General features: G+C 47.6%; 1 protein-coding gene across 1 annotated transcript in view; it reads right to left on the bottom strand.

Annotated features, from left to right (window-relative positions):
- Positions 1-12,647, bottom strand: part of PTP4A3 (protein tyrosine phosphatase 4A3) — a 109,348-nt gene extending 96,701 nt beyond the window's left edge. Inside the window, exon 1 of the mRNA XM_081012894.1 lies at positions 12,488-12,647. The gene's annotated coding sequence lies outside the window, so the exon portion shown is untranslated. The remainder of the gene's footprint in view (positions 1-12,487) is intronic.
- Positions 12,648-20,756: the final 8,109 nt, after the last annotated feature.

Genomic DNA, 20,756 nt, shown 5'->3' with positions numbered 1-20,756 from the left:
CGTGTCAACGCCCAAATAAAGACACAGTTCACACACCACTTTTGTTTTGGTTTTTGGCATAATTTTGGCCACAACTTTATTGAATTACAGTATGTGAGTGGTTGCGTAGGCATTGGTTAGCGACTATCTGTTCCCACATAAAGGTAGGAACAGAACTAACAACTGTAAGCCTGCGGAAGTCAGCAAGGGTAAACATTTTTGGGGAGAGACTACAGCTGGGTGCCAGGCTCTCACCTCTCCCCAAATGTTCCCAGGGGCTCTTGCATGGCCCTAGCCCCTTGCCAGGGGTTCGGACAAGAGCATGATGAGCCCCTGGATTCCTTTAATGGAATATTCTTGCAGCAGCAGCATTGGAGGGGCAGGCACAGCCAACCACATCCCCTCCACCAACCAAAATTAACCAATGCCTAACTGCAACCTTGGGACGCGGGAGCCGGTGTACAGTTTCCGGGTCATGTGGCCAGTATGACTAAGCCACTTCTGGCGAACCAGAGCAGTGCACGGAAACGCCGTTTACCTTCCTGCCGGAGCAATACCTATTTGTCTACTTGCGCTTTGACGTGCTTTTGAACTGCTAGGTTGGCAGGAGCAGGGACCGAGCAACGGGAGCTCACCCCATAACAAAGATTCGAACCGCGAACTTCTGATTGGCAAGTCCTAGGCTCTGTGGTTTAACCCGCAGCGCCACCCGTGTCCCTCTCTAATTTCTGGCTTCTTCTAAATAACACCACGTTTCAGCCTTGTTTTAGAATTTATTTATTTTTTAAGTCACAGCCAGTGTTAGAAACTAGGAGAAAAAAGCTAGGAGCCAAATGGCTTCTGGGTCCTGGGTTTAGGTGCCAAAAAAGAATGTCTAGTCACGCGTCGGTAGCACTTTTTATTTTCCCCTAGAAAGTAATGCAAAATGGATTAACCCGTTCCAACCCCTAAAATAGCAATTTAACATGAATTTTACTATTTAACAAGACCATTGATCCAGTGTACTGGATGTACTACCAGTGTACTGCAGTCACACTATTGATCGATCAGTAGCTGAGCTGGATTCCACAGAGTCACAAAAACAAAACAAAAAGCCGCAAAAACAAATACGCAAAATAAATTGCAAAAACAGACACACCTCAGCATAACACTCGAAACAGAAGCATATTCAGCTTCCAAAAAAGTTTGCAAACCGGAACTTTTACTTCCGGGTTTCCAGTGTTTGGGTTCCAAGTTGTTCTGAGTGCCAAGGCGTTTGAGAACCAAGCTACCATTGTATTTGAATTTTCTTCACAAAGCTGAGCTGCTCCAGATGTTTTAGACTATAGCACTGCCAAGGGTTGGGCCAGATGACCCCTTGGGTCCCTTCCAACTACAATTCTTTTTATTCCCATAGGGCTATAGCCCCAAACATCTGGAGGGTGCCAATTTGGCAAAGGCAGGACGGTACAATGAATTCCGCTCCTCCCCACCCAAACCCCGATTTCAAAGACACCTGGAAACAAAGAACAGAGGAGAATTTAGACAGCAAGACAATAAATTGAAGCTGGTGGTGGACATGAAAAGAGGATGTAAAGAAATCTAATTACCCCCCCCCCCAAAAGCAATTTTAGAATCATATATTGAAGAAGCGAGAGAAATGCAGGACAGTAGCTTTTCCAGCAAGCAAAGTGGGCAGAACTACAAACGAACTGGGAGATTGAAAAACTGTTATGCTTACATGGGGAGAAAAAAGCAATATGGAGTCTTAAAAAAAGAATAATGCGGAAAGTCTTAGTGTCTGAGAACAGATTCAGAGAACTTGTTCCTCTGTCCAGCATTCGCTATCCTCTACCTCCTACGACTGGCTTCCATTTTGCTACGGGAAAATCCAACATCAACTTCAAACAGATTTGGGAAAATAGCACTAAAAAAGAAGGGCCATGGGGAAGACGCTGTAATGGGAAAACGAAATGAAAAATCCAAATAGGAAATATGCACAGGTTTGCTCAAATAAGTGTCATCTTTGCAAATAATGCATTCCACTCCAGCTCTATGGCGAGAGCGAGGAAAATTAGCTTCAGGTTATTATGAGGGAGAGTTTGCTAGCGGCACGGGATGGAAGAAGCGGAGGGGGAAAGTGGCTTCGAATGTTCTGTCTGATTACACCCAATGATGACATCAATTTTGGAGAGAATGAAGTCTCCATCCTCCCGGCACCCTGGGAGAAAACGTCGTTCCTCCAGCAACAGCAGAAATTAGCAATCGACAGGCTGGAGAGGACCCTGCAGGGTTCAGAAATGAGCTTCCCAAAGGTAGGAATGAAATTGTGACTACATCAAAGGCTTCTAATAGAGGCAGAAGCATGGCCATGGAGCAGAAAATCAGGTGTGGGAGAGGGTAACTGAGACAGGGACACAGAAAGCCTGGACAGCTTGAAGCGTGGTGCTGATGTACAGTGGATGCTCGGGTTGCGAATGTAGTCCGTGCGGGGAACACGTTCGCAACCCGCAGCACCCCGTGTGCGCACGCACGTTGCAATTCAGTGCTTCTGCGCATAGCGCAATTTAGTGCTTCTGTGCATGTGCGACCGCCGAAACCCAGAAGTAACCCGTTCCGGTACTTCCAGGTTTTGGCGAGTCCATAACCCAAAAAAACCACAACCTGAAGCATCTGTAACCCGGGGTTTGACTGTACAGTGGTACCTCGGGTTACAGATGCTTCAGGTTACAGACTCCGCTAAGCCAGAAATAGTACCTCGGGTTAAGAACTTTGCTTCAGGATGAGAACAGAAATCGCGCTCTGGTGGCGCGGCAGCAGCGGGAGGCCCCATTAGCTAAAGTGGTGCTTCAGGTTAAGAACAGTTTCAGGCTAAGAACGGACCTCCAGAACGAATTAAGTTCTTAACCCGAGGTACCATTGTACTGCCAAGGTTGCAGGTTTGATCCCCGTATGGGGCAGCTGCGCAGTTTTGCATTGCAAGGGGTTGAGATTTAAGAATTATGCCATAAGGGAAAGCAAGCAATGCCACAATGTCAAAAATCAAGCTTTCTAGTTTAGCCAAGCAGCTCAGCAAAAATCAACACAAGATATTCGAACAGGTTAAATCCAAACTTTTTTTCCAAAGAGGGCCAGATTTGAAGTGAACATGTGTGAGGACCAACCAAAGTCGTTGACCTTTCTTTAAGGATGCAAGTTGTTGACCTTCTTTTAGGATTTCCCCCCAAAGTTGTTGACCTTTCTTTTTTTGGGATTGAAGTTGTTGACCTTTTAGGATTTCCCCCCCACGAAATAAACCGCCAAAGGGGCCGGGTTAAACCGATGGGCAGGCAGGGTTAGGCCCCTGGGCCGGATTTGGAACATGCCTGGGTTAAATGGTGTCAGCAACAGTTACACCCCATTAGGGGACAAGCACCAGACAGGATAGGTGCACACTAAGATACATGACCTCAGCAACTTTGAATAGGGAACACTGCAGGATCCAAACTCCTTTGGCAATGTCTTTAAACCCTTTCCCACCGTGGGAACAGTATACTTGCTTTATGAACCTACGGGACCCAAATGGCACTTTAAATGGTGAGATGCAAACATTTGACAAAATAACAGAGCTGTTTTTCTAAACATCAGGTGTATAACCAGCATACCCATCTTTGGCGCTGGAGTGAACATGCGAACCATGAGGGCATTGCATCACAGTTTAATGATCTGATGGCTCTGGATGTGGTGGCGCCCGTCACCTGGCAAATTTATTTGCTGATTTTGCAGCTCTTGGGAGATGAAATGCGGAACAGCATGCAGGTAAGCTAGAGAGAAGCAGGGGAAGCATCACCGAACGCTCAGCACTTCTTGCATGGCAACCGATTTTCCAATTGACATGCGCTCTCGCGGAAATGCAGTATCGTTTGCAGATACGGGTGGCGTTTGCGCATCTCAGCATCAAACAAACCCACAGCTCCCCGTGCTCAACAAAACCACAGAGATGGGAGGGAGCGAATTTGTAATGCAAGCTCCTGGCTGACGTAGAAAACCCAGAGCTGGAGCATCCCTCTTGCGGCTCAATGTGAATTAGCATGATCCTCTATTCCCTTTTCCCTTTCCTCTTCTATGAAGAAACCCTTTCTGGGAGCCCGCATTTAAATTCTTCCCTGGTCTCCTTGCTGGCCCTAGGAGGACCAACTTGGCCAGTTAGCCCTGGTGGTCATTTGATGTCTACTGACTGGTTTTTGTTGTTGTTTTCCCCCAAAACGACCCCTGAATTTTTGAATTTTATTGATATTGATGCTGCACTTTGTGTTGTATTTTATGCTGTTTTTAAGTCGCATTTTAATCAATGTTTTATATTTGCTGTTTGGTTACCTTGAGCCTGGTTTTTAAACTGGGAAGGGCAGGGTATACCATATTTGTCGCTCTATGAGGCGCACTTTTCCCCTCCTGAAAAGTATGGGGAAGTGTGTGTGCGTCTTATGGAGCGAATGCAGGCTGCGCTGAAGCCAGGAGAGCGAGAGGGATCGGTGCTTTCGCTGTGCAGCAATCCCTCTTGCTGTTCTGACCGCTTCGCTGGAGAGGCGCTGGGCAGAGAGGGAAAGAATATTTTTTTTCTTGTTCTCCTCTAAAACTAGCTGCGTCTTATGGTCGGGTGCATCTTATAGAGCGAAAAATACAGTAAATAAATTTTTATTATTATTATTAATGTGTCAAGAGAATCTCTGGCTGTTAACCAGGAGGCTGGTGGCTCGGGCCCACCCAGAGAAAGGCTTTGGGCAGGATTCCTGCATTGCAGCGGGTTGGACTAGATGACCGCGGGGTCCCTTCCGACTCTACAAGTGCGATTCTATTATCTCCATCTGATGGCTGTCCTGCCACATCTCTTCCCTCTTCTGTGTGACTTGAGCCTCTATCATCTCTGCTTATTCCCAGGCTTGGTTTTCCAGGAGACGTTTGTGATACAGATGCCACAGCTGTGAAGCCAACTTCCAGGAATGCCATTTCTATCTCCTTAACCCTGGGATTTAAGAGCAGGGCATTGAACAGAGAGCCAAGGAGCCCAAAGCGAGCCCCCTAAGCCACAGCCGTTCCTTTCGATGCGCAGACAAGTCTTGTGATTGACACCCAATTCTAGGTCTCCCACGGTGCCCATTTGGCACTTAATGCCGTCAGCAGACCGCGCAGGATTTACTACGATACGATCTTTATTGTCGCTGTCCCATACAGAACAACGAAACTGAAAAATCTACATAAGAAAATTAAAAAACCAATAAGCCTGCTATCCCAGCTATCCCAACCTGGTTAGCCTGCTAAAAACTCTGATACCCCATTTTAAATACAATATACTCCCACAGAGGGGACGCGGGTGGCGCTGTGGGTTAAACCACAGAGCCTAGGACTTGCCGATCAGAAGGTCGGCGGTTCGAATCCCCGTGACGGGGTGAGCTCCCGTTGCTCGGTCCCTGCTCCTGCCAACCTAGCAGTTCGAAAGCATGTCAAAGTGCAAGTAGATAAATAGGTACTGCTCCGGTGGGAAGGTAAACGGCGTTTCCGTGCGCTGCTCTGGTTTGCCAGAAGCAGCTCAGTCATGTTGGCCACATGACCCAGAAGCTGTACACCGGCTCCCTCGGCCAGTAAAGCGAGAAGAGCGCTGCAACCCCAGAGTTGGTCATGACTGGACCTAATGGTCAGGGGTCCCCTTTACCTTTTTACTCCCATAGAGACTCCTTACACTGCGTTTAAAACCAAAATCGCATTTGGATAGAAACTGTTTCTCAGGTGGCTAGTCCTAGTCTTTATAACCCTGGACCTTCTTCCAGAAGACAGAAGCTGAAAGAGATCATTTCCGGGGTGCGCACTGTCCTGTGCTATCTCTGCAGCTTTCTTATGGCACCTGGAAGCATAGATTTGATCCAAGGTGGGAAGAGTGCACCCAATTATTCTCTCCGTAGTCTTTACAACCCTGGAAAGCATTGTTTTTCCCCTGGCCATGCAGCTCCCAAACCACACACACAGACCATAAGTTAATACGCTCTCCACAGTACAATGGTAAAATGCCATCAACAGGTCCTTTGAGAGATTGTTTTTCTGGAGGATTCTCAGAAAATATAACCTCTGCTGTGCTCTCTTCATCAGGTCTTTGCTGTTTTCTCCCCAGGTTAGGTCATCTCTCAACTCTATCCCCAGAAATCAAAACATTGAGACCTGTTCCACGCACTTCCCCTCAATAATTACACACAAAGACCTTCGACGGCAATGATTTTTAAGAAAAGAAAAAGCACCCAAAGGGCTTGTAGGAGGTGCACATGCCAGATTTTGCACCTAGGGCTTTAGCGGGTAACATGATTTCACCAAAATGTAGGCGACACCAGGGAATGGAATGCAGTATTTGCAAAATTGGAAGAATTCTCCCCTTTCACTTTAAAAAGAAATGCAAACCTTCCAAACCAGTGTTTCTGAAACCGAGTCTTCAGCTGTTTTTTGAACTACAGTTCCCATCATCCCAGGCCACTTGTCCTGCTAGCTAGGGACGATGGGAGTTGTAGTCCAAAAACAGCTGGAGACCCAACTTTGGGAAACACTGTTCAAGACCAAGACTTAGGAACCTCCAGGTGCTAAGAAGGGCCATAGCTCAGTGGCAGGCTTATCTGCCCTGCAAGCAGACGGTCAAAGGTTCGATCCCCAGCAGCTCCTAACAGAAATCCTTGAGAATCATTGAACTAATGGTATAATAAGGCAGCCCCACCCCAGCTCCTTAGGAAACTAAGCCTGATGAGGAACGGTTGAGGGAGCTGCGTATGTTTAGCTTGGGAAAGGAGACTGAGAGGAGATAGGATTTTTGTTGTTTAGTCGTTTAGTCATGTCTGACTCTTCGTGACCCCATGGACCAGAGCACGCCAGCACTCCTGTCTTCCACTGCCTTCCGCAGTTTGGTCAAACTCATGCTGGTAGCTTCGAGAACACTGTCCAACCATCTCGTCCTCTGTCGTCCCCTTCTCCTTGTGCCCTCCATCTTTCCCAGCATCAGGGTCTTTTCCAGGGAGTCTTCTCTTCTCATAAGGTGGCCAAAGTCTTGGAGCCTCAGCTTCAGGACCTGTCCCTCCAGGGAGCACTCAGGGCTGATTTCCTTCAGAATGGATAGGTTTGATCTTCTTGCAGTCCATGGGACTCTCAAGAGTCTCCTCCAGCACCATAATTCAAAAGCATAGGAGATAGCATAGCCATCTTCAAATCTCTCAAGGCCATGGACAATGTAGCAAGCTAGGCCTGATGGGAGATGGCGTTCAACAAGATCTGCAGGACATGCTCCCTGCTCCCAGCAGATGTCAAGGAAATAAACAACTACCTGACTTTTAGAAGACATCTGAAGGCAGCCCTGTTTAGCGAAGTGTTTAAAGTTTGATGTTTTATCAGTTTTTTAATGTTCTGTTGGAAGCTGCCCTGAGTGGCTGGGAAAAACCAGCCAGATGGGCGGGGTATAAGTAATAAATTATTATTATTATTATTATTATTATTATTATTATTATTCCTATTCTAGACCAGCTGCGAAGAACGTTTGAAAGCATGCAAGAAATGTGTGCTAAGGACGAAAGAAGAATGGCAGATAAAATTAATGGACTATGCAGAACTGGACAAAATGACAGGAAGGATTTGAAACCTGCGGGACCAGAGATTTACAGAAGATTGGAAGAAGTATATGAACTATCTGAAGAGCAATTGTAATCAACAAATTACACTAGCAGGACTACAAGAAGTTTTGTAAGGAGAAATATGTGAAATGTTACAAAATAGATAATGAATAGAGATGTAAGTTATGAGATTTAAATGTAATAAGGAAAATAAGAAATGTATACTAAGAGATTAGATTGGAAAATTTTCAGGCAGGATTGATGGAAGTCTAAAAAACTGTAAAGATGTAAAAGCATGTTTAATTACTGTTAAAAATGGTATGTTAAAAAACTATTAAATATATATATATATATATATATAAATGTGTGCTAAGGACTCAGAAGTCAGAGCAGGCGACTAAATCAGACAAGGAGGAGAGACTAACAGTTCCTAGCCTTTTGCCACATTTACTAAAAGCATGTCAACTGTGCAACCCAAAATGCTTTCACTGTTATCTTGCGATGCTTGTGCATAAATCTCCCTCTGCACACCCGGCATCCAAATCAACCCCCTTCTCCAGTTGTGGTGACGTGGGCTTTTGGCGGGGGACTCTCTCTAGACAAACTAAGCTTGCATGGGCAAATTTCCTGATGCCCTAGAGAGTAATCCAACTCGGCGTGTTTGTTTTACTTCTATTTAGTAAACAAAGCTCAAAACTTTGCAGTGGCCAAGCTTGCCAGATATTGCAGCAGCAGCTGCTGGCACCCACTCATTGCTCCTAACGAACTTAAGAAATGGAAAACCTTGCACAGAAAAATGAAAGCCCTGGAAAATTTCCTGATCCTAATCTGGAGCTGGAAATGGGGCAGTGCTAGAAACTTAGGCATATAAGATAATCGCCAAATGGCAGCTTAAACCTACATTATAGTCGCCACCACAGAAAGTCTAGGCGGCCTGTCCCCCCCACTCCAATGGGATTTATTAATATTATTCATTACATTTCCATTCCGCTATATAAAGAAAATCTCAAAGTGGTTCACAACACATTAAACCAGCAAATAAAACGATCCAGAGTAAAACAAATCCAGACTTCAAGGAGAGTATTTCAAGCCCTTCTCTTAAGTGGCAATTGGCTTTCCCTGTATTTATTTGCCTACTTGATTTGTAGAGCTGCCCCATAGCAAATGTCTTCTAGGAAGCCGGTGGGGTGTAGTGGTTAAGAGAGCCAGACTACGAACTGGGAGATCGGGGTTCAAATCCCCACTCCATTGCGAACCTCACTGGGTGACTCTGGAGTCAGTCGCAGCCTTTTAACCCGCCCTGCATGGTTGTTATAGGGATTAACTTTGGGGGGCCCGTGAGCCATGTAGTCCCTGAAAATAAAGGTAGGATTTAAATGCAATGAATAAGCTCTTCTTCTGACCTGCTTAAGAAAGGTTGCGGTCTGGCACCTAAAGATCTCCACGTGGTCGCAACTGGGCCCGTGCCAGTCGCAAAACACACAAGGGATTCTTTGCACTTTTTTTCTTTAAAATGAAATTGCTCTATTACTAATACAGTGGTACAGTGGTGCCTCGCAAGACGAAATTAATTCGTTCCGCGAGTTTTGTCGTCTTGCGATGTTTTTCGTCTTGCGAAGCACGGTGTCGGGAAAGTTTTGGAAAAGCTTCAAAAATCACCAAAGTCTTTAAAAACCTCAAAAAAGGCTACCACACCGCGTTCTATGAGTTGCTCCTCGAAGTCAAGTCGCAACTGTATTAACGGTGTTAAGAAAAAGGAAACAAACTTGCAAGACGTTTCCGTCTTGCGAAGCAAGCCCATAGGGAAAATCGTCTTGCGAAGCAGCTCAAAAAAACGAAAAACCCTTTCGTCTAGCGAGTTTTTCGTCTTGCGAGGCATTCGTCTTGCGGGGCACCACTGTACCTCTGGATGCAAATGGGATCCGTTCCAGAGGCCTGTTCGCATCCAGAAGCAAACGCAACCTGCAAACGCGATTCGCCACTTCTGCACATGACATAATTTTGAGCTTCTGCGCATGCGGCGAAACCCGGAAGTAACGCGCCCCGTTACTTCCGGGTCACCGCAGCGCGCAACCCAAAAATACTTATCCCGAAGCTACTTCAACCTGAGGTATGACTGTACTAATTATTCACATGGAACACACCAGTGGCCAACAAACTTTTTCAGCAGGGGGCCGGTCCACTGTCCTTCAGACCTTGTGGGGGGCTGGACTATATTTTGATTTTTTTTAAAAAATGAACGCATTCCTATGCCCCACAAATAAGCCAGAGATGCATTTTAAATAAAAGCACACATTCTGCTTGTGTAAAACCAGGCAGGCCCCACAAATAACCCAGAGATGCATTTTAAATAAAAGGACACATTCTACTCATGTAAAAACACGCTGATTCCCGGAACGTCCGCAGGCTGGATTGAGAAGCCGATTGGGCCGGATTCGGCCCCCGGGCCTTCGTTTGCCTACCCACAGTTAAAACTATTGAACATGCTCCCACACGAGGCAGGGACGGCCACCACCCTCACTTGGAGAAGGATCCAAAATATTTTCCTTGACGCTGAAATTTGTTTTATTCTGGGTTGTTTTGTCTGACACTGCAATGTGTCATTATAAGACTACTGAGATTTTTTTTATTTGAAATGTAAAGCGGTATAGAAATGAAATTAATAATAATATTATAATAATGCCCATTTATGGAGGGACGCAGGTGGCGCTGTGGGTTAAACCACAGAGCCTAGGACTTGCGGATCAGAAGGTCGGCGGTTCGAATCCCTGCAATGGGGTGAGTTCCCGTTGCTCGGTCCCTGCTCCTGCCAACCTAGCAGTTAGAAAGCACGTCAAAGTGCAAGTAGATAAATAGGTACCGCTCCGGCAGGAAGGTAAACGGCATTTCCGTGCGCTCCTCCGGTTCGCCAGAAGCGGCTTAGTCATGCTGGCCACATGACCCGGAATCTGTACGCCGGCTCCCTCGGCCAATAAAGCGAGATGAGCGCCGCAACCCCAGAGTCGGCCACAACTGGACCTAATGGTCAGGGATCCCTTTACCTTTTTACCCATTCATATAGAGAGGGCAGTGAGTGGGCTATAAGCCACAATGGCTATGCCACAGTGAGAGACAGCAATGCTCCCAAATGCCAGCTGCTGGAAACCAAATCCTGCTTGCTGGTTTCTCACTGGTTCATCTGCTTGGCCACTGTGAGAACAGGATGCTGGCCTGGTCCAGCAGAGCTCTTCTTATGCTCTTAAACTAAAGTTTCTCCGACTGGCTGCAAACCTGAGCCAGACAGCTCGATCGGTGCATGGAGGACATGGAAAACGTCCATCGTTTGGTGCTCAGTATGAACTGAACTGCCAACAAAGGTCCGTATAGTTAAAGCTATGGTTTTCCCAGTAGTGATGTATGGAAGTGAGAGCTGGACCATCAAGAAGGCTGATCGCCGAATAATTGATGCTTTTGAATTCTGGTGCTGGAGGAGACTCTTGAGAGTCCCATGGCCTGCAAGAAGATCAAACCTATCCATTCTGAAGGAAATCAGCCCTGAGTGCTCACTGGAAGGACAGATCCTGAAGCTGAGGCTCCAATACTTTGGCCACCTCATGAGAAGAGAAGACTCTCTAGAAAAGACCCTGATGCTGGGAAAGATGGAGGGCACAAGGAGAAGGGGATGACAGAGGACGAGATGGTTGGACAGTGTTCTTGAAGCTACCAGTATGAGTTTGACCAAACTGTGGGAGACAGGAGTGCCTGGCCTGCTCTGGTCCAGGGGGTCACGAAGAGTCGGACACAATTAAACAACAACAACATGAACTGAAGTGGGCCTTCCCTATCCATGTGCAGCAACATCATGCATCCTGCGGGCAGCGGGGGGTGGGGGGTGGAAAAGCAAAGAACTCCAGATACCAGTTGGGTAGATCTCATGCCAACCCGTTGCCACATGGATGCCCGCCAACAACCCACATTCCAGGCGCTACTAGTTCATAAAGGAAGCAAGCACTTAAAAGATGAGAGCTTTCTGCCCTCCAGAAAGTCCGCTGTCCCCAAAATCAGGTCCTTTGCATTGATGGAGAATCACACAGGTGGCGCAAGGCTGGTGCAATCCGGGACGAAGGGAAAGGAGCGCTTGGTGACAAAGACCTAGCATGCAAACTGGCTCTGGGTTGCATGGGCCCCAGTCACTCTCCCACCCTCTCTCCCCACAGCAGCGATTCTCTTTCAACCTTCACCTCACCCGATTGCGCACTCTGGAAAGCCAGTGGGGCGAGAGGGAAGGCGGAGGCCTGGGGGGGAGTGGGGATTATCTGCAGGATCGCCTGCTTCCACCCCCGCCCCGTTTCTTGAGTGCACCGCATGGCACAGGCGCGCGCCCTCCCTCACCCCGCCGCTCCTCTCCTGCACGTCAGAAACGCACACGAGCCATTTTTATTTTAAATTTTGCAAAATCTCTCTCTCTCTCTCGCTTGCAGTTTTGCAGCCCCGCCCAACGCTTCCGCGGCGCACCCTCTTCCGCGGCGGCGCCTTCCTTTTTTTTCCAACCATGCATGCCTTTCCTTTTCGGATTCTTGCAACCCGACCTGGGGAAATGCAACGCGGACAACGGGGCGTGAATTGCAACTGCAGACGGAGCCTTCTCCCCTCTTGCACGTGCGCGCGAGGTGCCCTTTGCCTTTGCAGCACACAATGCCGGGCGGACAAGGCGCAAAAAAAGCAGCGATGCGCGCGCGGTGCAGCAAACGATGCACAATGCAGCTGCACGGACTTATTGCAATAGATTGCAAAATAGATTTGCAACAAATTGCAAAATGCATATGCGCTGCAATGCCGTAAAACGGGGTGCAACGCTGATTTGCAAGGAAGGGGGGAGGGTAAAGGGGGGAGACCCCCACCCCCCCACCCATGCACACAGCCCAGCTTCCACTGACCTGATTTGCCCGCTGCTTTGCAAGCCAGCCGGCCGCCCCAGCAACAGCCACGCAGCCTCGCGGCTCCCGCATGCCAGACCCGGGGAAAAAGAGAGAGAGAGAGAGAAAGGGCGGCGTGTTGCGCGTGCGCGCGCCGGCCTCAGCGTTCCACGGCAGCGCGCGCCCGCCCGCGCAAGGGCGAGGGTGCGGCGTGGGAGGGAGAAACAGAGAGCCAGCCGGAGCCAATCAGCGCTCGCGAGCGCCCGCCCGCCCTCCTTTTCCGCGAAGGGACTGGGAAGGGGAGGGAGGCGGAGGAGCCAATCAGAAGTAAGACGAGGGGAGGGGCGACTGGGGGGGAGGAGGGAGGGGGAGCTTCTCTCGCCTGCAGGCAGAAATCCAACAGGTCAGGCCAATCCCCACCACACACACACGCAAAACCACACACAAAAAATTCCACACTCATTCACTTCCTCCCTCCTAAAGCATTGAAGTCGCAGTGGATGGAGGCGGGTTTGACCTGTTGGACTTCTGCCTGGCATATTGCTGTTAAAATGGAAAGCCCCTGATTGTTATTATTTATATGTAGGTAGCAACAAACGCACACTCCTCAAACACAGAAGAACTTAAGTTTAAAGAAGGTTGGAAAACGTTTACTGAATATATGGGAAATAATTGCGTACAGCTGAAAACTCTGGCAGCATTCAGATAAATTCAACAGTGTAAACAAGTTTTGATGGACGCAATAATGGAATACTGAATGGTATAGTTTTTAAAAAAATATGCAGGGATTTATGATATGTAAAATGAACCATGGAAAGAGATGAAAAGAAGTCATTGATATCTTAAGGATGTAAAAGGAGTGTTTTAAGTTGCAAAAGAGAAAAAATTATTAAAAATTATATACAAAAAGAAGAAGATACAGTTGGTGGAGGCATCTCTTTTAACCTGTTGGGCTTCTGCCTGGCATATTGCTGTTTAAAAATAAGCAGGAGAACTCCTGTTTTGTCTTGTCACAAGTAGGTAGCTGCAATACAGGTGGGTCACAATGTTATCAATCGCCCGTTAACAGATTTAAATGGGGTGAGCCAATAATCACAGGCAGTTTTTCCTTAATTCTATTTTTTTCTCCTCTCACACACACAACTTTTTGCACGTGGCTTAAGACAGAAGACTCTGAGATTAGGACTCACCTGTCTTCTGTCCCAAACCATGTTGTCCCAAGGACTGGGGTGATGGAGGAGGAGGAGAATGATATGTTTGCAAGTATCTTGGGGTTGATGGTGATGGTGGTTCTGGGGTAGCGTGAGGCTTCTAGGATTCCGGTGCCATTATGTTGGGTCAGCACCGGAACCAAGCCTTGGCAGGTCAAAGAGCAGCTAAAAATGAAAGGAAAAGGGGGAAAGTGTTATAATTTCCTAAATTATGCTTGAGCGTGCATTTCCGATGCTAAGTGAATCGTCTCCATTGCAGGAGGGTCACTACTCTGGAGGGAGGGGCGATTTAAAAGCCGCCAAAGCTTGCCGCTTCTGGGCAGATGGTCCTTGTCTTAGCCTGTCGGTCTGCCTATAAATCACGCCAAGTATCTAAAGCCTGGAACAAAAACCCCTAATAAAGTCATAAGAAACGAGAACAGGCCACCTCGCTGCTTAACTCCGTTCTGATTTACAAGACTGACTGTTCACGAGTCTGTTTACCGCACAGACTTTCATCTTTGGATTTTGCGGCATGGATTCTGACCCGGCTACGCTGGCTTTCCAAAATGTTTCCGGGCTCGGTTCAAAGATGCCCAGCACCTCTTCCCCTGTGGCCTCGCCTGGATGCTTAGTTCGGCATCGGAGAATCTCCTCTGAGATCCCCCTCTGGCAGGGCTAAAAGAGAGAGGGCCTTTTCGGTGGTGGCTCCCGGACCGTGGAACACTCACCCAAGGTGCTAACATTACTATTTTTTCTGGAGCCAGTTCAAGACTTTCCTCTACTCCCAGTCCCAGGCATGTTGTCCTTCCTTTCTTCTCCTTTTGCTAGATGGGTTCTGTTAATTCGTTATTTTAATGGTGATCGTGCTGGTGTACTTGGGGAAGGTGGACTTTATGGTTGGAATTAGTGTGTGATTACTTTTGCAAGGGGACGCGGGTAGCACTGTGGGTTAAACCACAGAGCCTGGGACTTGCCAATCACAAGGTTGGCGGTTCGAATCCCCACAACGGGGTGAGCTTCCGTTGCCCAGTCCCTGCTCCTGCCAACCTAGCAGTTCGAAAGCACACCAGTGCAAGTAGATAAATAGGTACCGCTCTGGCAGGAAGGTAAATGGCGTTTCCGTGCGTTGCTCTGATTCGCCAGAAGCGGCTTAGTCTTGCTGGCCACATGACCTGGAAGCTGTACGCCAGCTGCCTTGGCCAATAAAGCGAGATGCGCGCCGCAACCCCAGAGTCGTCCGTGACTGGACCTAATGGTTAGGGGTCCCTTTACCTTTACCTTACTTTTGCAAGAAGCCTTGAGGCTTTTGTGGCATAAGATGATGAATGAAGCAGTAGTAATATTGATATAATACAGGTTCAGAGAGCGACATTTCGGTACTGGATCCCATTAATTTTGGTGGACTTGCTTCCAAGGAAACATGGACAGGGTTGGTTTCAAGTATGCTGAAGACTAGCTGCCCAATCCTATTCAGGCTTTATTTATTTACAGTGGTACCTTCGTTCTCGAACTCAGCCCGTTTGACTCCCAAAACAGTTCGAAAACCAAGGCGCGGCTTCCGATTGGCTGCAGGAGCTTCCTGCACCCAATCAGAAACCGCGTTGGACATTTGGCTTCCAAAAAACATTCGCAAACCGGAACACTCACCGATTTATTCGGGAGCCAAGCCATTGAGAAACCAAGATACCACTGTATTTATTTTATGTATTAAATTTATAGAACCCTCAGGATCACAGAGCTGTTTACAGTCTGGAAACACAAAAATGCATTATAACCAGTTTTATTTTCGGGGGGGGGGGACGACGTTGGGGTACCCTAAATATTTTGTGAATCTTTGTACTTTTCTCCATTTAGTGTATTTATTTCCCCCGATTTGAACTATAAAGTGGTGATTATCTTGAGTCAAAATGAGAGTACCCCTAAACATGTTTTAAGAAGAAGAAAAAAAGCGCTGATTATAACAAACAAAACATTAACCTCGCCGAAACAGCAAAGCTCCTCAGTTTAGTGCAACTTTATTCCCCAGTACTTAAAGGATACGGTTGTGTCTTGTATGTAGCAGCAGTTACGTACATGCAACCAAGGGAAGATGGGAGTGTGGAGTCCTGATTACCCAGCCAGCTGCCGTTGGGTGATCTAATTTCATCCTGGCTGGCCTTGCATTGTTGAAGTTCACTCATTTTTGCACCCGAGGCAGACAACAGGCAGCTAAACGGTTCCACTGCTTCAGTCTGGACAGGTGTGCTAGTCCCGTGGGTTACCCGAGAGGCGAGGTCCAAGTCCAGTTTGTGGTCAAAGGTGCAACGTAGAGGCAGTCCGTAGTAGCTAAAGCTGGGTGCAGGGCAGGGAGTCGGATGAAGTCAGGGACAGGCATGCAAGCAGGGAGCCAGGGCGGGTCAGGAGCTCAGGCAGGAAAGCAGGACAGGGTGCAGGCAGGAACTAAGGTAATGTAAAGGTAAAGGGACCCCTGACCGTTAGGTCCAGTCGTGACCGACTCTGGGGTTGCGGCGCTCATCTTGCTTTATTGGCCGAGGGAGCCGGCGTACAGCTTCCGGGTCATGTGGCCAGCATGACTAAGCCGCTTCTGGCGAACCAGAGCAGCGCACGGAAACGCCGTTTACCTTCCCACCGGAGCAGTACCTATTTATCTACTTTCACTTTGACGTGCTTTCTAACTGCTAGGTTGGCAGGAGCAGGGACCGAGCAACGGGAGCTCACCCCGTCACGGGGATTCGAACCCCCAACCTTCTGATCGGCAAGCCCTAAGCTCTGTGGTTTAACCCACAGCGCCACCCGCGTCCCTTTTAAAACCACAGATCTATTTAATAACAAAATGTGTCCTTCCCAGGGTTTTTTGTTTTAGGGGGAACTCGCCAGAACACACTAGTTCTTCTGCCCTTTGAGAGATCACTAGATGAGCAACAATCACTAGATATAAAATTGATTGTTGGGAAGTAAGATCCATCAGCACCATCAAAAATAGATACCATAGCCTAGTGTCCAATGTAACCTGTTTGCTGATATTGACTTAGTTTCCCCTCCCCTTTCTTTCTGCTGTTCTGATTCGGTTTCGATAATTGGGTGTTACTGATTACATTACATTATATTTTATATTCAATCATCCATGGAATCAGCAGGTGCCACAGAAGTAAAAAGACACATATAATTCTACCAAATAAATAAATAAATAAAATCCTGCCGCATTGTGCTCCCAGACCTTCATTTGTGCTCGTTTTGCTGCCAAACAATCCTTGCCCCTAATGAAGAAGGCAGAGTGAAGGCGCCGCTGGTATTCAATTATTATTAAATGGCTACTTTCTTTTTTTAAAAAATAAAATAAATAAAGCTTAAAAGAATGGGGCAACAAAGAAAGAGAGTGCAGTTGCCTTGACAACTACCGGTAGTTTGTTTAAGAAACCAAAGAATGCAGAACTCAATAAATGGATGCCTCCATATTTATAGTGAAATTCCACGCTGGAAAGATTATGTGGTACAAACAGCCAGTTTAAAAGAATTTGTGTCCTCTCTACCTATTAGGAACGCATCTCCAAGATGTTATTTTTAAAATATTCATTCCAGGAAAGCAAGGAGGGAGAAGAAGAAGAAGAATTGGGAGAGGAGGACGTGAACTCACAGCAAATGTCAGCCTGATGAAATAAAGATGAGCTGCGCAACAGATTATAGATACACAGCCTATCAGGACAGGAGCGAGCAGCGGTTCGACAACAAACCTTCAGGAATGGACTTCGCAGGCACAGGAGAACAGCGCCGCCATCTTTGAGTTGAGAAAAGAGCTGCCAATTTGTCGGAAACCATTCTTTCTGTCCCCGATGCTCAGGACGTGAGTCTCATTGCTTGTGTAACCAAAACAGCGCCATTCATAAACAAACAGGGTGCAGGGAACATAATCTGCAGGTTCAGGGCAACCCTAAGGTTTGCCGAAGGGACGCGGGTGGCACTGTGGTCTAAACCACAGAGCCTAGGGCTTGACGATTGAATGGTCGGCGGTTCGAATCCCCGCTATGGGGTGAGCTCCCGTTGCTCGGTCCCAGCGCCTGCCAACCTAGCAGTTCGAAAGCACGTCAAAGTGCAAGTAGATAAATAGGTACCGCTCCGGCGGGAAGGTAAACCGCGTTTCCGTGCGCTGCTATGGTTCGTCAGAAGGGGCTTAGTCCTGCTGGCCACATGACCTGGAAAAACTGTCTGCGGACAAACGCCCGCTCCCTCGGCATGTAAAGCGAGATGAGCGCCGCAACCGCAGAGTCATTTGCGACGGGACTTAGCAGTATTAATACTACTACTACTACTAACTTTTCTTTATACCCCGCCCTCCGCAGCCAAGACCGGGCTCAGGGCAGCTAACACCAGGTATAAAAACAATGAATTAAAATACAACTTTAAAACAAGATTAAAATACAACATTAAAATGCAGCCTCATTTCAGTAGAAACTCAAAAATCTTTTGGGGATGAAATCATCAAATCTTCACCAAGGCCAACTATCCAGACTAGTCCTACGTGGGCCAGAAAAAAGCCAGGGAAGTCCCCAAATAGGAGTTCCATCACAGAAGGAGAAAGGAAAAAAGAAAGAGGGGAAGGGGATCAAGTTGATTCCAAGCCAAAGGCCAGGCGGAACAACTCTGTCTTACAGGCCCTGCGGAAAGAAATCAGATCCTGTAGGGCCCTGGTCTTATGCGACAGAGCGTTCCACCAGACCAGGGCCAGTGTTGAAAAGGCCCTGGCTCTGGTTGAGGCTAATCTGACTTCCTTAGGGCCCGGGACCTCCAGGGTGTTGCTGTTTATGGACCTTGAGGTCCCCCGTGGGGCATAGCAGGAGAGGCGGTCCCGTGGGTTTGCCAAAGCACCAAAAAATTGCTTTAGGGAAAATCCTTAGCTGCAGAAACACTCTGTGCTGCAACGTTTTGTTGCAGATCACACACACACACACACGCAGACACACACACTCCACTAATTTGCACAAACTGCCCTTGCTCTCTCTTCCCTTGCTGCAGCCTAAAGGATCTCCAGGAGAGAGATCCTTTCATCCAAAGGCAGCCCAAGGTGGGAAAAAAAGATGGCAGTGGGAGAGATAAAATTGGTAAGCGCTTACTGGTAAGTGAGGTTATGGTGGAAATGTGCCCATGATTGGAAGCCCTGAGGCCGGCAATGGAACAGCATATTCTCCACAGACCCCTGAAGGCAGCAGGCCAGGGTCAGAGGGCACAGGGCAGGTCAAGTGATACACACAGCTCTGCCCGCCCTCCAGCCTCTCTCACCTGAACTGCACCCATGAATTTGCCGCCTGAGGCAGCTGCCTCATTCTACCTAACGGCAGAGCCGGCCCTGGACAAATAAGAGATTCAGTTGTGCAGGACACAAGCAGCTGCGAATGGGAGGAACTTTCGCTGACTCAGTTCATATGCTTCCAGATATTCGCCTTCATGAGGGCAAGAAGCTTCCTTAAAATCTAAATGTGAGGTTTACTCAGGCACTGCGCCAGATAAACAGGAATCCTTTGCGGGATAGGTTCAGGAAGACGCAGCGAGGTTTTCTCGCTAGCTTTAGCCAATGGGCACAGATTGCAACGATTGGGAAAGGAGAAACCACACCAAATGTGACTGGGGGAAAAGATTTGACCTCACCCTGCACCGTAATGTCATTCTGTCTTCTAGCCTGGGATTGAATTATCTTTTCTTTGTCTCCTCTTGAAAGTGCGCCTATCTAGTATTTCGCATAGTACAGTTGCATGATTGCAGGAGAGGTTTCTTTCTTTGGTGGGTATTTCTGTTTCCCTCAAGATAAGGACAAGCCCAGAGTCCCGTCAAAGCTCCCAGGCACTGGGTGTGCCATACAGCTTCTCACAGAGATCGAGTTATCTTAAGCTTTGACCTGTGACAGCCTCAGAGACTTACCCTAATCTTCTTAGCTCCTTATGAAATGTGTGGCTCCTTACAGGCTTCTCCTTTCAGGGACAAGACCTGCTCCTCCTTTCACAGTTAATGAGAAACAGGAAAATAGACTGATCCACACTGGAATAATTAATGCCACCCCCTACGACATAGGATTTTCCTCTCTCTCTCTCTCCCAAGACAAGGGTTCTGGTGGATGAACTTCTTTGAATCAGCTAATGTCATGTGCTTGTTTAGGTCCGTGGATTCATTCTATTTAGCCTTGGAATACTGTGTCTAGTTCTGGGCACCACAATTTAAGAAGGATGTTGACAAGCTGGAAGGTGGGCGACCAAGATGATCAAGGGTCTGGAAAACAAGCCTTAGGAGGAGCAGTTGAAGGAGCTGGGTGTGTTTAGCCTGGAAAAGAGGAGAATGAGATGAGATATGATGTTGTTGTTTAGTCATTTAGTCGTGTCTGACTCTTCGTGACCCCATGGACCAGAGCACGCCAGGCACTCCTGTCTTCCACTGCCTCCCGCAGTTTGGTCAAACTCATGTTATTAGCTTCGAGAACACTGTCCAACCATCTTGTCCTCTGTCGTCCCCTTCTCCTTGTGCCCTCCAGCTTTCCCAACATCAGGGTCTTTTCCAGGGAGTCTTCTCTTCTCATGAGGTGGCCAAAGTCTTGGAGCCTCAGCTTCAGCATCTGTCCTTCCAGTGAGCACTCAGGGCTGATTTCCTTAAGAATGGATTAGTTTGATCTTCTTGCAGTCCATGGGACTCTCAAGAGTCTCCTCCAGCTCCATATGATAGCCATCTTCAAATACAGTATCTCAAGGGCTGTCAATGGAAGAGGGAACAAGCTTGTTTTCTTCTGCTCTGGAGGGTGGGACTTGAACCAAAGCCTTCAAGTTGCGAGGAAGAAGATTCTGATGAAACACCAGGAAGAACTTTCTGTCAGTAAGAGCTGTTAGGCAGTGGAACAGACTCCCACAAGAGATGGTGGACTCTCCTTCCTTGGAGGTTTTTAAGCAGACGTTGGATGGCCATCTCTCAGGGATGCTTTAGCTGAGATTCCTGCATTGCAGGGGGCTGGACTAGATGACTCTTGAGGTCCCTTCTAACTTTACAATTCTATGTTTCTATGATCCCACCCCAACCCCCTCTGGTCACAGAAGGACCACTGAATGTTACCCTTGGGTGAATGC

Source organism: Podarcis pityusensis (assembly GCF_964106645.2).
Source record: "Podarcis pityusensis genome assembly, chromosome: 7".
Classification (NCBI taxonomy): domain Eukaryota; kingdom Metazoa; phylum Chordata; class Lepidosauria; order Squamata; family Lacertidae; genus Podarcis; species Podarcis pityusensis.
The sequence above is the reverse complement of the archived record's forward strand: the minus strand, read 5'-3'. Positions and strand labels throughout refer to the sequence as shown.